The sequence below is a fragment of the Bombina bombina genome, chromosome 11 (genome assembly GCF_027579735.1).
Source record: "Bombina bombina isolate aBomBom1 chromosome 11, aBomBom1.pri, whole genome shotgun sequence".
NCBI classification, from domain to species: Eukaryota; Metazoa; Chordata; class Amphibia; order Anura; family Bombinatoridae; genus Bombina; species Bombina bombina.
In genome coordinates this window covers 128,996,936-129,011,472 of record NC_069509.1, presented here as the reverse complement: position 1 = coordinate 129,011,472, position 14,537 = coordinate 128,996,936, and the positions used below count along the sequence as shown (strand labels likewise).

The 14,537-nt window shown below is 36.9% G+C and overlaps 1 protein-coding gene across 1 annotated transcript in view; it reads left to right on the top strand.

The window, feature by feature from the left end:
- Positions 1-811: 811 nt before the first annotated feature.
- Positions 812-14,537, top strand: part of LOC128642006 (uncharacterized) — a 238,353-nt gene continuing 224,627 nt past the window's right edge. The window contains exon 1 of the mRNA XM_053694643.1: positions 812-853. The gene's annotated coding sequence lies outside the window, so the exon portion shown is untranslated. The remainder of the gene's footprint in view (positions 854-14,537) is intronic.

Below are 14,537 nucleotides of genomic sequence, written 5' to 3'. Positions count from 1 at the left end.
TTCAGTCATTTTTTGCTGCTTCCACACATTGATTAAAATGTGTTGATTGTTAATTAATAGATAAAGGAACATCACACTTACCTAGAAACATGAGTTATTACTAGTGATGTGCATTTATTTGTTAGTAAAACAAATGCTGAAAATGGCCACTGCCTGCAGCATTTGGCTAATGTCTGTGCCAAATTTGCTAGAGAAAAAGTACAACACACTGTGGTAATATCTTAAAGCAACAAAGTACATATACTTTTATATACATTTAACAGTATTGTTATTTTTATGTTTTGTTGATTGTATTCTGATTTTCTGCAATTAAAAAAAAAAATGTAATTAAAAAAAATGTTGGGAAATTCTTGGAAAGCAATTAGATGATTACTGGTGGTTTAAAATGGGGAAGCCCCTTTTCAAAGAAGTTATTTTAATAAAATAAAAATAAAGAAACACTTCTGTGCATATCTTAAGTAAATATATACACTCATCAACTTCAAAAACATTTGCCAACCATTTGCCAACCCTTCTGCCATTAGCTTGTTCAACCACCCACCGCCTCCACACATCTGCACTCTGCAGTAATCAACATCTGGAAGTCGTTCGGTCTATTCCAGCCCCCTGTTCTTAACCCGTGTAATGCAGCAGGATCCTAACACAGATCACTGTGTGTTTATTGCCTCACATCACATTAAAGGGTTTCTAATTTCAGTTAAAATACTTTTTTTTTTATCCTTGGTTTCTGGGAAGAGCTTTCGGGGAGGGGAAAGTAGGAGGGGAATTAGGACCAGGGAAGTACTTTACAAAAGGAATTAGGTCAAACATGCGTTGGAGCAGACAGGATGCTGTGTAACTTGTATGGGCCGAGGTACAGTACTGCTATGTTATATATTATTGTATGTTTTATATCACTCAGCTTGTGCAGGGACACTGCGACATGAGGTGATGTCACTGTCATTTTGCAGAATAATGTTTTGACATTGATTAATGATCTACCCCCCCCACGTCTCAAACTCCAAATATTTTTCTATACAGCTTTACACATTAGCAACCATACTATACTTTTAACAAAATGTGTAAACATGTATATGCCTCAATTTGATTAAAGGGACAGTCAAAATTAAACTTTCACGATTCAGATAGGGCATGCAATTTTAAACAACTTTCCAATTCACTTTTATTATCAAGTTTGCTTTTTTGTTTTGGTATTCTTTGTTGAATGCTAAACCTAGGTAGGCCTAAACCTAGGTAGGCTCATATGCTAATTTTTAAGCTGTTGAAGACCGCCTCTTATCTCAGTGCATTTTGACAGTTGTTCATAGTTAGACACTGCTAGTTCATGTTTGTCATATAGATAAACATAGTGCTCACTCCAGTGGAGTTATGTATGAGTCAGCACTGATTGGCTAAAATGTGCAAGTCTGTCAAAATTACTGAGATGAGGGGGCAGTTTGCAGAGGCTTCAATACAAGGTAATTGTAGAGGTAAAAAGTATATTAATATAACAGTGTTGGTCATGCAAAACCAGGGAATGGGTAATAAAGGGATTATCTATCTTTTTAAACAATAAAACTCCTGGAATAGACTGTCCCTTTAAGTATCAACTTCCCTATTGTTTAAACCAGTAAATTGTGTATTACTTTTTTTTACCTTCAACCACAGGGAATGTTGAAGACCATAAATAAACATTCTAATTTTGATGTAGTATTTTTTAAACTATTTGCTTAAAGGGACAGAATACACACATTTTCATATAACTGCATGTAATAAACACTACAATAAAGAAGAATATGCACAGATACTGATCTAAACATCCAGTATAAAACCGTTTAAAAACTTACTTAGAAGCTTCCAGTTTAGCACTGTTAAAAAGGTAGCTGGAACACTCACTGCAAATGGGAAACAACAGATACCCCCCACCCTTTCCTCTGCATATGAAAAGACTCTTTAGACAAACAGGAGCAAGCTGGAGTAGGTATACGTCGGTATTCTCCTACAATTTTGGGGCTTGGTTAGGAGTCTGAAAATCAGCACAATGTTATTTAAAAATAAGCAAAAATCTACTTTAAAAATTTTTTTTTGTATAGGCTGTATAAAAAGCTCTACAAAACATTTATGCAAAGAAAAATCTAGTGTACAATGTCCCTTTTAATGATGCATAAAAGTACAAAAATAAAATGCTCTAAGAATTTTGTTATTGCACTATTGCTTGCCCATAACTATGTGTTTAACTCTTGAATAGTTAATTGTCAGCTCCACAGCGGTAAAGTACTACTGGGAGCTAGCTCAACTCCTCTGGTGAACCAATCACAAAAGGCATATGTCTGTCGCTACCAATGACCAGCTAGCTCCATAGTGAATTACTGCCCCCGAGCCTACCTTGGTGTGCTCTGCAACAAACAATACCAAGTGAACAAAGTAAATTTGATAATAGAAGTACAGGTAGATTTTACCCATGAACCTTTGACTTTTATATCCCTTTAAAGGACCAGTATATACAGTGTCATTGCATAATCAACAAATGCATGATAAAAAGACAATACAATAGCACTAAGGGGCCGATTTATTATCGGCTGAATGCTGCCTAATGCAGCTGTTTCCGCTCAAGCCTTCAGGCTCGCCGGAAACAGGAGTTAAGAAACAGCGGTCTTAAGGCCGATGCTTCTTAACTGGTACGCCACCTCTGAGGCTGCGTACAGCAATCAGCCCGATCGAATATGATTGGGTTGATTGACACCCCCTGCTAGCGGCCATCTGTAGGGGGCGGCATTGCACAAGCAGTTCACGAGAAATGCTTGTGCAATGTTAAATGCCGACAGCATACACTGTCGGCATTCAGCGATGTCCGCCCGACACTTAATAAATCGGCCCTTTAGTCTGAACTTCAAATGAGTAGTAGATTTTTTTTTCTGACAAACTTCCAAGTTATGTCTATTTCCACTCCACAAATGCATATACGTATATTCAACTGTTTGACCTTTTGACTCTTTGCACATCCTCAGTAGTAGCTGGTGACTCAAAGTCTGTAAAAATAAAGACTGTGCACATTTAGTAAATTGGTAAGTTGTTTAAAACTGCATGCTCTATCCAAATCATGAAAGTTTAATTTTGACTTGTGTCCCTTTTTAAAGGACCAGTTAACACAGTAGATTTGCATAATCAACAAATGCAAGATAACAAGACAATGCAATAGCACTAAGTCTGAACTTCACATGAGTAGTAGATTTTTTTTTTCTGACAATTTTTAAAGTTATGTCTTTTCCCATTCCACCTGTACCATGTGACAGCCATCAGCCAATCACAAATGCATACACGTACCATGTGACAGCCATCAGCCATTCACAAATGCATATACACTTATTCTTGCACATGCTCAGTAGGAGCTGGTGATTCAAAAAGTTTAAATATAAAAAGACTGTGCCCATTTTGTTAATGGAAGTAAATTGGAAAGTTGTTTAAAATAGCATGCTCTATCTGAATAATAAAAGCTTAATTTTGATTGAGTGTCCTTTTAAGTACTGTGTGATTTTAAAACCATGGCCCCCATTTTAAACAATAAGAAATTCTTGCCGCCTTTCATGGTGTTTCAGTGTTTTCAAATTTGAAGCCATTGCAAAGCATTTAAAAAAAACCCTGCAGTAACAACCCTTCTATTTTGCATGGGCAGTCCAAAAAAAGGAAAAAAGATTGCAGGCAGTACCAAAATTAGATTGTATAAAAAATCCAAAATATTTTATTTAAACATGATTAAAAACTTCATCAAAGAAAGGCACACTAATACTATTTTCATACAACCTCAGCACACAGGTGCATGGGGACAGTTCAACAGCATTATGCCAGTATGTCAGAAAAAACTATTTTGTTTTGCACGTTCTCATTTTATATGTTAATGGAACATAAACACAAAACAATTTATGTTGAAATCTAGCTTTCAGTGCATTCCAGATAGGCAGTAAAACCTAGGTGCTAAAATGGCAGCACCCATAATTAGAGGAAGGCGCACAACATAGTTTTTAGCATTTAATGTCCATTTAATAAACTCACTTGTGCTTTTTTTTTTTTCTAGTTCCTAAAATGTTAAGAAAGACTGGACTTTTAAATTATGATACTTGCACTCTTCTTCCATACCTCCCATCATCCCCAAGGCACTGTCCTGGGTGGGAGGTGCTCATTGCTGTGTATGGGAGACTTGTGTACAGGGCGACTAGCGCTCTGTGGGTGGAGCTGCAAGAGGCGGGGCCGAGCCACAGCGGAACCATGGGCAGGGCTTGTGAAGACCAATATGCGGGACAGTTGGGAGTTTTGTTATTAATCTAATCATCACAATGCTTAGTTATGATTTTAGTAAAATGCTGTAATTTAACCCTAGAAATTTTAGTTTTTCCAACTTCTTCCTAGAGAAGCCAGAGTGCACTCTAAGAGTGCAGAAGTCTGATCCTTCTATATGTTGCACGATTATTGGTTAATATGTGCAGATGCTTATTAATATCTCTTTCTGATTGGCTACAGCTAAGAGGAGCTAAAATAAACAACATCCAAGTGACTTTTAAAAGGGGTGTGTCATGGGACTGCAACAAATTGACCATTATTAAATGCTTTTCAAACACGTATTTTGTATTCAGAGCTTTTTGCCATGCAGGTGTTAAACACACAGCATTTACAGCATAGCTAATGTTAAAATGACGTACTTAAACTATGACCCTTTAAAGGGACATTCCAGCCAAATTTGGAATCCACGTGGATGCCTTTCAGTTTTGTATAGAAGCATTTTTTTGTAATATACATCTACTAGCAAAAAGGCTTCTAATAAAAGCTATAGCTGTTTCAAAAGTGTATTTAAGTATGCACCGTGCACCAGCATTTTAAACACAGCACTTGCTCAGAGAGCCTAAGGTGCTTGTACCATCTGGTAATGATAGATTTGTTAATGGCTGACATGGTAAAAGCCCCACTGGTGCTCTGAGCAGGTGTCGTTTTTAAAATGTAGGGTTGTTTTTTACTATTAAAAACAGGGGCACTTTCTTTTATGAAAGGTTACATTTCACCCGTTTTGTTAAAATACTTAACTTTTTGTTCTTGAAGCCGGAGAAGCGACTTCATACGTCAGCAATGACGAATCCGGCTTCCTCCAATCACAGCGTTGCCTCAGGCAATGATACCCCCTGGGGGGGGGAAGCCATGATTGGAGGATGCCGTATTCATCATTGATGACGTAAGAAGAGACAAGCGGCAGGAGGAGGAATCGCTTCTCCGGCTTCAAGAAGAAAAGGTAAGTATTTTAACAAAACCGGTGAAATGTAAACTTTGATGAATGAAAGTGCCCTTGTTTTTAATAGTATTTTTAAAAACTGGGTGCTCATTCTTGAAAGTTGACATTCATACCAGGCAATCCTCTGAACAAGGGAAATGGCAACCCCAGTCGATTGTTTCTGCCTCCTTTGGGCCTCATCAGTGAGGTGCAACCATATATCTCTAGGCACATTGGGCAATGAGTCCACATCTGGTAGAGTGCTTCTCTTTCTGTATGTATTTGCAATATGACCCTAGGGAAGTCTCCCTTAGGGCTATGGGGGAAACCAGACATGAACTCCTTGCCCAATGTTCTTAGAGGAATATGGCTTCATCTCACTGACGAGGCCCTAAGAAGGCTGAAACAATTCTCTGGGGTTTCCATTTCCCTTGTTCAGAGGAAGGATTGCTGGGTTTTTCAGGGCTGGACTGACCTTGGGCTAGATTACAAGTAAGGGCGCAAACTATTTCGCTAGCGTTATTGCAATAATTTGCGCCCCCTTTTACCGCAATCTCATATTTTCTGAGTGGTAGTTCTATGACATGATGCTTTTCCAGTCATATGCTCTGTTGTCTAGTGGTTGGCATGACACACCCAAGCTTCTTTGACCTTTTAGTTAAATGAAATAATTGATGCATATATGAGCTGTAATTATTGGGGGTGGGGTTCAGGGAAGCAGGGTGGATTTTAGGAATACGCATTCGGATCCTTTGTGGGGATCCGAATGCAGAAGTAGGTGGCCTCTCATGCCGTTCGGATCTTTTCGTAACTGGATTCATTCTAGTGAAAGATCCCCACATTAAGATCTGGATTTGCACTTATCTTAGTTTAGTGATCACAATCATTAATTAAATCACTATTCCGTAAGACTATATTTAAATCATGGTATTTTGCATACATGTTTCATTTTTAGAATAATAACTCTTCAGATTATATTTCCAGTTATATGTATGTATTGGGTACTTTTAAAGCGCGGCTAATCACCCGTAAGGGTCTCAAGGCGCTGCTCATTTTATCGACCTCGGAAGGATGAAAGGCTGAGTGGACCTCGCCGGGGATCGAACCTGCAACCCTTGAGTTGCTACAGAGCTCAGCCACAGTTCCTTAGCATGCTGAGCTATCTGTCCAGCTTTTTATATCAGAAAATTACAATTCTACTGATTGGTGTACCATTACAAATGCATAGATAATTATGAAATTGGAGGTGAACTGTCTCTGGTTTAATTGGTTAATCAATTATATTTAATCACTTTTCAGCTGTACTTTATTGCTTGCTTTCCTCCAATAGTTGTGAGAACTACAAAACCAAGAATATGTGATAATATCTTCTAGATAGAAAAAGTGCCCTAAATAATCTGACATAAACCTCTGAGGGAGCATGATATTGTTAAAGGATTAATGGAATTCATTTGCTTAAAAAATAAATAAACATTATAGAAATGAATATACAGGCTCATGCTACATAATTCAAAACTAATTAATTATTATTTTAATGAATAACCTTTGGATTACAATGTATTTTAAACACAAAACTATCTTTAGATAGATTTTTCCTCAAAAAGCATTTTATAAAAATAATAATAATTTAAATCCTATTTAAAGTGATAGTCTAGTCAAAATTAAACTTTTATGATTCAGATAGAGCATGCAATTTTAAGGAAATTTCTAATTTACTCCTATTATTAAATTTTCTTCATTCTCTTGGTATCTTTATTTGAAAAAGCAAGAATGTAAGCATAGGAGCCAGCCCATTTTTGGTTCAGCACCTGGGTAGCACTTTCTGATTGGTGTCTTAATGTAGCCTCCAATCAGCAACCCTCCCAGGTTCTGAACTAAAAATTGTCTGGCTCCTAAGATACCAAGAGAACGAAGCAAAATTGATAATAGGTGTAAATGAGAAAGTTGCTTAAAATTAATATAAAATTAATAAAAATAGTTTAGCCCAATGCCATATTGCTGTAAGTTGGAAAGAGTCTCATATGAAGATAATGAACGATTTTTATTTATCTCCGCCCAAAGTTGACAAATGTTTTTCTGCATGTCCTCGCTGTTCTAATAGAGATGCTGATTTGGCGCATATGTTTTGGCAGTGCCCCAAAATTAAACAACTTTGGCAAAAAGTTTTGTACTGGTTTAATATAATACATCTTACGTCATTTACGCTATCCCTAGAAGAGATTATATTTCTGGTTACTGGATCAAGTGTTAATCCATGGATAATATCTTTAAATACCGTTATAATGACAGATATCTCATTTTAAAAAATTGGAAAGCTAAGCGCATCCCAAGTTTTTCTCAAATTGTGAAGGGGATCCTATCTCAAATCATTTATGAAGCTTTTCATCTGTTTTTAGCAACGGAGGAAAGAATAGGGTGGTTTTTAGGAAAATGGGCTGCAATTATTAAATCTTTTCCAATCCCGCTACAAAAGCAATTACTGTCACCCTTTGTGTCATCTATAAGCTTTGCTGAATTAGTCTTAGTAGGTGTGTTCCCTGGGACATGGATAACCAATAGCAGATAAATTAATCATTAGTTAGTTCTTGGAAGGTAGATAGCGTTAACCATGTTCCTTGCAGGAGGCGTCCCTGATGGGGGGACGGGATGGATTCTTTTTTTTTTTTTTTCTTCTGTGTATGTTATTATATTTTTATTATTATTTGAAAATGCCAGGTAGCTGTGGATTTATAGTTATAAAAATGCAAGAGGTCCTATTTTTGATAGAATTGGTTTAGGACACAGTTGGTTACTATTTTCTTTTAAAGATGCATAATGTTAGTTTCCTGCTTGACACATGTGCGTATTATTTGATGATGATTTGCTACCGGTTGGCACTAATAAAAATGAATTTAAAAAAAATAATTATTTCATTCTCTATCTGAATCATGAAAGTTTAATTTTTGACTAGACTGTCCCTTTAAATAAAAAAACAATCATTAAAATACAAAATCAGATGTTTTTTTTTTTTTTTCTTTTCTGAAAAACCCCATTGATTTTTATCCACCCTGGGGAATAGTATAATTCCCAGTGCATAGAGCAGCCCAATTACTACATACACCTGTTTCTTCCTGTAGGTTGAGTAATTTTGTTGTTCTGTTTTGCTGATAATGATTCTTTTCAGTTTCAGTATAATCCAGCCATTTATCTCTATGGTGAGAATCTGAAGCCGTCTGTGTAGTCGTCTGTGCTTAAAGGAACATAACTGCAAAAAGATGCTTAATGTTTAACCCTTACAAAAAGGGTTAAAATAAACACATAGCTAAAGTCAGCTCCATAGCAGGAATACACTACTGGGAGCTAGCTGAAACAAATCTGGTGAGCCAATGACAAGAAACTTGTGTGTAATTACCAATCACCAGCTAGCTCCCAGTAGTGCATTGCTTCTACTGAGCCTACCTACGTATGCTTTTCAACAAAGCACACAAAGGGAACAAAATATATTTGATAACAGAAGTAAAATCTATTTAATTGCATTCACGTCCCTTTGTAGTGACTTGTACTCTATCTTAAATCCAGGCCTATAAAAAAAAAAATTTAAAGGACATTCTTATGCAAATATTACATATTCTAAATGTAGCCACCAATCAACAAGCCCTATCCAGGAACCAAAAATGGGCCGGCTTCTAAGCTTTCATTCCTGCTTTTAAAATAAAGATACCAAAAGAATGAAGAAAAATTGATAATAGGAGTAAATTAGAAAGTTACATAAAATTGCATGCTCTAATCCAAATCATAAAAAGAAAAAATGTGAGTTTAGTATCCCTTTAATGGGGCAGTTAGCACTGAGCGACGTTCTTTTAAAACCCTTGGATGAATATTATCAGGACCCACTGACTTTTTAAAATTAGTGTTAAGCTCATTTCCATTTTTTTGTAGCATCCCTTTATGTATGATATTTTGGGGCCGATTTATCATCGGTCTGTCTGACATGATCCGCTCAGCGGATCATGTCTGACAGACATCGATGAATTGTCGGCATTTATCATTACACAAGCAGTTCTTGTGAACTGCTTGTGCAATGCCGCCCCCTGCAGATTCATGGCCACTAGCAGGGGGTGTCAATCAGCCCGATTGTATGAGATCGGGTTGATTGCTGTGCGCAGCCTCAGAGCAGGCAGAGCAGTTAAGGAGCAGCGGTCTTAAAACCGCTGCTTCATAACTGCTGTTTCCGGCGAGCCTGAAGGTTAGCACGGAAACAGGGGCATTAGGGGCCATTCGCTCCTTGATAAATCGGCCCCTCTATCTTCACAATCTTTTGTGAATACAGAACAGAAGTGATCATTAAAACAGTCTGCAATTTGCTTATTTCCTTTTATTATTATTATTATTATTATTATTATTATTATCAGGTATTTGTAGAGCGCCAACAGATTCCGCAGCGCTGATTATTATCAGGTATTCTATTATTCTACCATCAACTGTTTTCAGTTTTCCTATTCTAACCTTTTTTTTTTCTTATTTCACTGAAGTATCTAAAGAATGTTTTGTCCCCATGTTTTACTGACTGTGCTATCTCCTCTTCCAGCATGAGATATAACCTTCCTAATGAACTGATTAGTCTTTTTTGTTGGACTCTCCATATTTGCATATCATCATCATCTGACTGTGTGTCTCTGTAAGTTATTTATAAGCTATCTTTTTTTGTCTTTACGACATGTTTTACTTCTTTGGAAACCCAAATAAGGGTAAACAAAGAACAGGTTTAATAAAAAAAATAAAAAAAATATACTTATACCACCATCTGCCTTTTTCAGGTGTCAGCCGTAAGGAATCAGTCCAGGATTTAACCCAACTGCTAGAGTGATAAGATAAACACACGCTAGCACACTGAGAGGAACCCAGGATGTGACCCACACAGGAAAGAATAAAAGGCAATAATTATGCAGGAAAAGAAAAACTGTACTCACAGGTGTTGCAGGGTCACATAGCAGTCTCTACTGAGATGAGGAGAGTACAAGGTAAAGAGACTAATGCAGGTTGAGGGTATACCATAAGAGTGGTCAGACAATGCAGAGGTCAGTAACAATGTTGAACAGGCAGAGGATGATCCTCAGAACTGGTCTATGTCTTCTGATGTCTTGTATATTGCCATTTTGTTGTTTTTCACTGCTTTAATCATGTAGATGAAGGGTTAAGTAACGTGCTTCTTTCCTTTTTTGCCAGCGTCAATGGACTGATAGATATCTGCAAAGTGCAAACCATTGAATTTCTGTATCTTTGAACTTTAAAGGGTGTTTCTTTTGGCAAGCCGCTATTTTCTTCTCCCAGTCTAGAAAGTTGTGCTATTTTATGAAGATATCTTGGGGTGGAGCATTATCCACTTGTTTTGGGCATAGAGCCCTATGTGCTCTATCTAAAGGAATTGTTGGTATTTCCGTGTACTCTAGGATAGAGGCAAAACATTGTTGTAAGTAATCAGTTATTTGATTAGGCTGGACTGTTTCTGGCACTCCCCTGACCCGTATGTTCTGTCTTCCCCACCTGTTGTCAAAATCTTCAATCTGTTCTTGAAGGGTGATGATCAAGACATTTTGCTGTTCAGTATGTTGTGCCAGGGATTCTTGTTCTAAAACAATATTATCTGAATTTTCTTCAAGTTGAATCCAAGAGCAGTTACATCTTTTTTTGACCTTGGACAGACCTTCTTTTATGAGTTGTCCAACCGGAGTTAAGAAAGTGTTGAAGTCTGTTTTTGTAGGCAAAAAGCGGAGATCAGCCTTGGTTACTGGGCAGTCTCAATCATCTATCAATGCTATATTATCATCTAAGTTCTCTGAATTTAATATGAGAGGAGATTTGTCAGAGCCTTCTACATTAGATTCAAGAGTTTTTAAATAAGAGTCCATCTTTTGGCTCTGTGGCTTTTTGAGGATTTGTCAGCTTTAGATAGCCTTTTGGGTGCCATGTCAAGTGCAGTGGCTTTAATTGTATAAAGAGTGTTTTGATTGTTGTTGTAGAGTTAGAAACAGCAGAGCTCTCAACATACCCTGAGAGGCCTTTTATCGGTACAGTTTGCAATCTATTTATTTCTGCTGTGTTAGGTGTTACAGCATATGATATGTGCAAATAAATTACCCTAGACTAGATGGATCTATTAATCATAATACAGCCTTCCTAGTATACTACAGTGCAGCTTTCTAGTTGAAAATAAGTTATGCAATATTTACATTAGTCACTTAGCATTAAAGGGCCATGATACCCAAATGTTGAAACTTGAAAGTGATGCAGCTTAGCTGTAAAAAGCTGACTAGAAAATATCACCTGAACATCTCTAAAGATATTTTACCTCAAATTGTCCTAAGTATTTACACCCCATTGTAAAGGGCTTTAAGCAGCAAATCAGTATGTCTGTCCCGGGACAGGCAAAGGAGTGAGCCTCATGCACACTCATATTATTTCCCTATTTAGTTTAAGGAAGTTTACTATGACATATCATGAGATCACAGTAAAAGAGTTCATGACCTCAGCACTGTTGATGCTGATTGACTGCAGTTCATTTTTTTTTACCTGCAGCTGGACAGCAGCTGAAGTATCAATTTTTACACAGCACTTACTCTGGTGAGCTGAGGAGATTGTGAGGTAAAATATCTTCCTTTTTTACATAAAAATGCTCAGGTGATATTTTCTTGTCAGCTTTTTACAGTTATGCTGCATCAGTTTCAAGTGATTTAGCATATGAGTATTATGTCCCTTTAAGTAATGCTCAGCAAACTATTTTGAACTTGTCTAGTATTTCTTCTCTAATAAGTGTTTTTCCAAGTGAGTTATAGCAGATTGTATTTAGCTTTTCTTTAATACGCTGGAAAGCTGTAGTGTACAATTAGGGGGTTCAGTCTCTTGTTAGTTTACAATAATACTCCCAATGAATTAACGTCAATAAACTATTCTTTTGTAATTTTTTGGGGGGCTAATAGACTCCCCCTCTGCTTATGCTGCCGCCAATCCAAACACAATAATGGTGCTATTGAAAGCGCTGCAGTCTTCCTAAATACTGGCTGTAGAAGAGTCAGCAACAGTCGGCTATGCACTGGTGTCTTGAAGCGTTATTGTGACCAAGGATTAATTGTCTAATTATTGCGTGGTTATGGCGGTGTTGTGGCCTCTTACCTTCAAAGTTCCCAAGATCTGTGCCTCTCCGTCACTTACATGTGCCATCCAGTCACTCCAGGCATATCTGTGCTGTTTCGGGCGTCTGTGATGTGTTTTTACCCTTGTTTATGATATTTTGGGAGAGTTAGCTGTAGAACTACACAAATATGCAGCCAGACCTGATGCTGGTTGGCTCCGCCCCTTTTATGACCTTTTGGGAGAGTTAGCTGCGGAGCTACACTAAAATGGGGCCATACCCAATGCTAGCCGGAAACATTTTTTTTTTTTTAAATTGTATTCTGTCTGAATCATGAAAGAAACAAACATTTCGGGTTTTATGCCCCTTTAATTTCCAATTGATCTGTCTAACTATTGGGATTTGGTTTACTAACAGAGATAAGAATTTGTGGGTGTAGAGAAAGTGATAACATAAGGAGATTTTATATACAAAATTTAAACCTAAAGAAGCAATTTCTCATACATTTTAATAACAAGTCATCAGAAACACAACAAAGAGACATTATACACTCGTTTTTTCTTTGCGTAAATGTTTTGTAGATGATCTATTTATATAGCCCATAAAGTTTTTTTTTTTTTTTTTTTTTTTTTAAAAAAAAAAGGATAGTTTTGCTTATTTTTAAATAACATTGCTCGTATTTTCAGACTCCTAACCAAGCCCCAAAGTTTTAGGAGAATACCGATGTATACCTACTCCAGCTTGCTTCTGTTTGTGTAAAAAGTCTTTTCATATGCAAAGGAAGGGGGAGGGAGGGTGTCTGATATTTCCCACTTGCAGTGGGTGTACCAGTAACCTTTTAAACAGAGCTAAACTGGAAGCTTCTAAGTAAGTTTTTAAACGGTTTTATACTGGATTTTTATATTGGTATCTGTGCATATTATTCTTTATAGTTGTGTCTATTACATGCAGTTATATGAAAATTGGTGTATACTGTCCCTTTAAGGGAAAAACAATTTTACAGACAAATATCCCTTTAAACTTAAAGGGACAGTGTACTGGGAAAGCATCTGATAATGGCTCATTGTATTCAAATAAGCTGCAGAAACATCCCCCCCCCCCCTACTAGAGGCTGATATTTTGTTTTTTGCTGCCTGTTGTTTGCTTAGTTTTTCTATAGCCAATACTGCAGCATTTCAGAATAGGTGGTGGTTTAAATAGGCAAAAGTAGTTATTTTAAATGACAGAGTGAGGTAAAAGAGCTAATTGTAAATATTTTTTTATACTCTAGCACAGGGGTGGGCAATTATCGGCCCTCCAAATGTTATAGACTACATCTCCCATAATGCTCGTTCAGCCAAAATGCTGGCAAAGCATCATGGGAGATGTCGTCAATAACATCTGGAGGGCCGATAATTGCCCACCCCTGCTCTAGCAGTTAAGGGACCATTAATCATCATTAGAATTGCATAATCAGTAAGTGCATGGTAAAAGGACAAGGCAATAGCGCTTACTCTGAATTTTAAATGAGCAGTCGATTTCTAACAAATTTACTTCAATTAGCCAGCTCCCTGTATCATGTGACAGCCATCAGCCAATCACAGATTGACATACACATACATTGTGAACTCTTGCACATGCTCAGTAGTAGAATTATAAATAGTCTGTGCACAATTTGATAATGTTCGTTTAAATGGTTGATTGGGAACAATTTAAAGGGGGAGAACATTTTACAATACTATGTCCTTAAAGGGATAGGAAAGTCAAAATTAAACTTGCAAGAATAAGAGCATTTTTAATACACTTTTAAAATCACTTCGATTGTCAAATGTGCATTGTTCTCTTGGTATCCATTATTGAAAATGAATACGCACATATCATACATTAGTGGGAGCTAGCTGGTGATTGGTGCCTGCACACATTTGTCTCTTGTGATTGGCTAACTAGATGTTTTCAGCTAGCTGCCAGTAGCGCAATGATGTTCCTTCAGCAAAGGATAACAAAAGAGTGAAGCACACTTGATAATAAAAGTAAATTTGAAAGTTGTTTTAAAATTGCATGTTCTATCCAAATCATGAATTACATTTTGGGGGTTTCCTGTCCCTTTAAAATCAAAGGAACATCCAATTTTTTTTACATAAATATCTAATTCCTATAGCTAGTGGTGTTTTGAAATTGTAAAGCATTATTGCTGGCATTGAACGTCAGGTCTTGCAG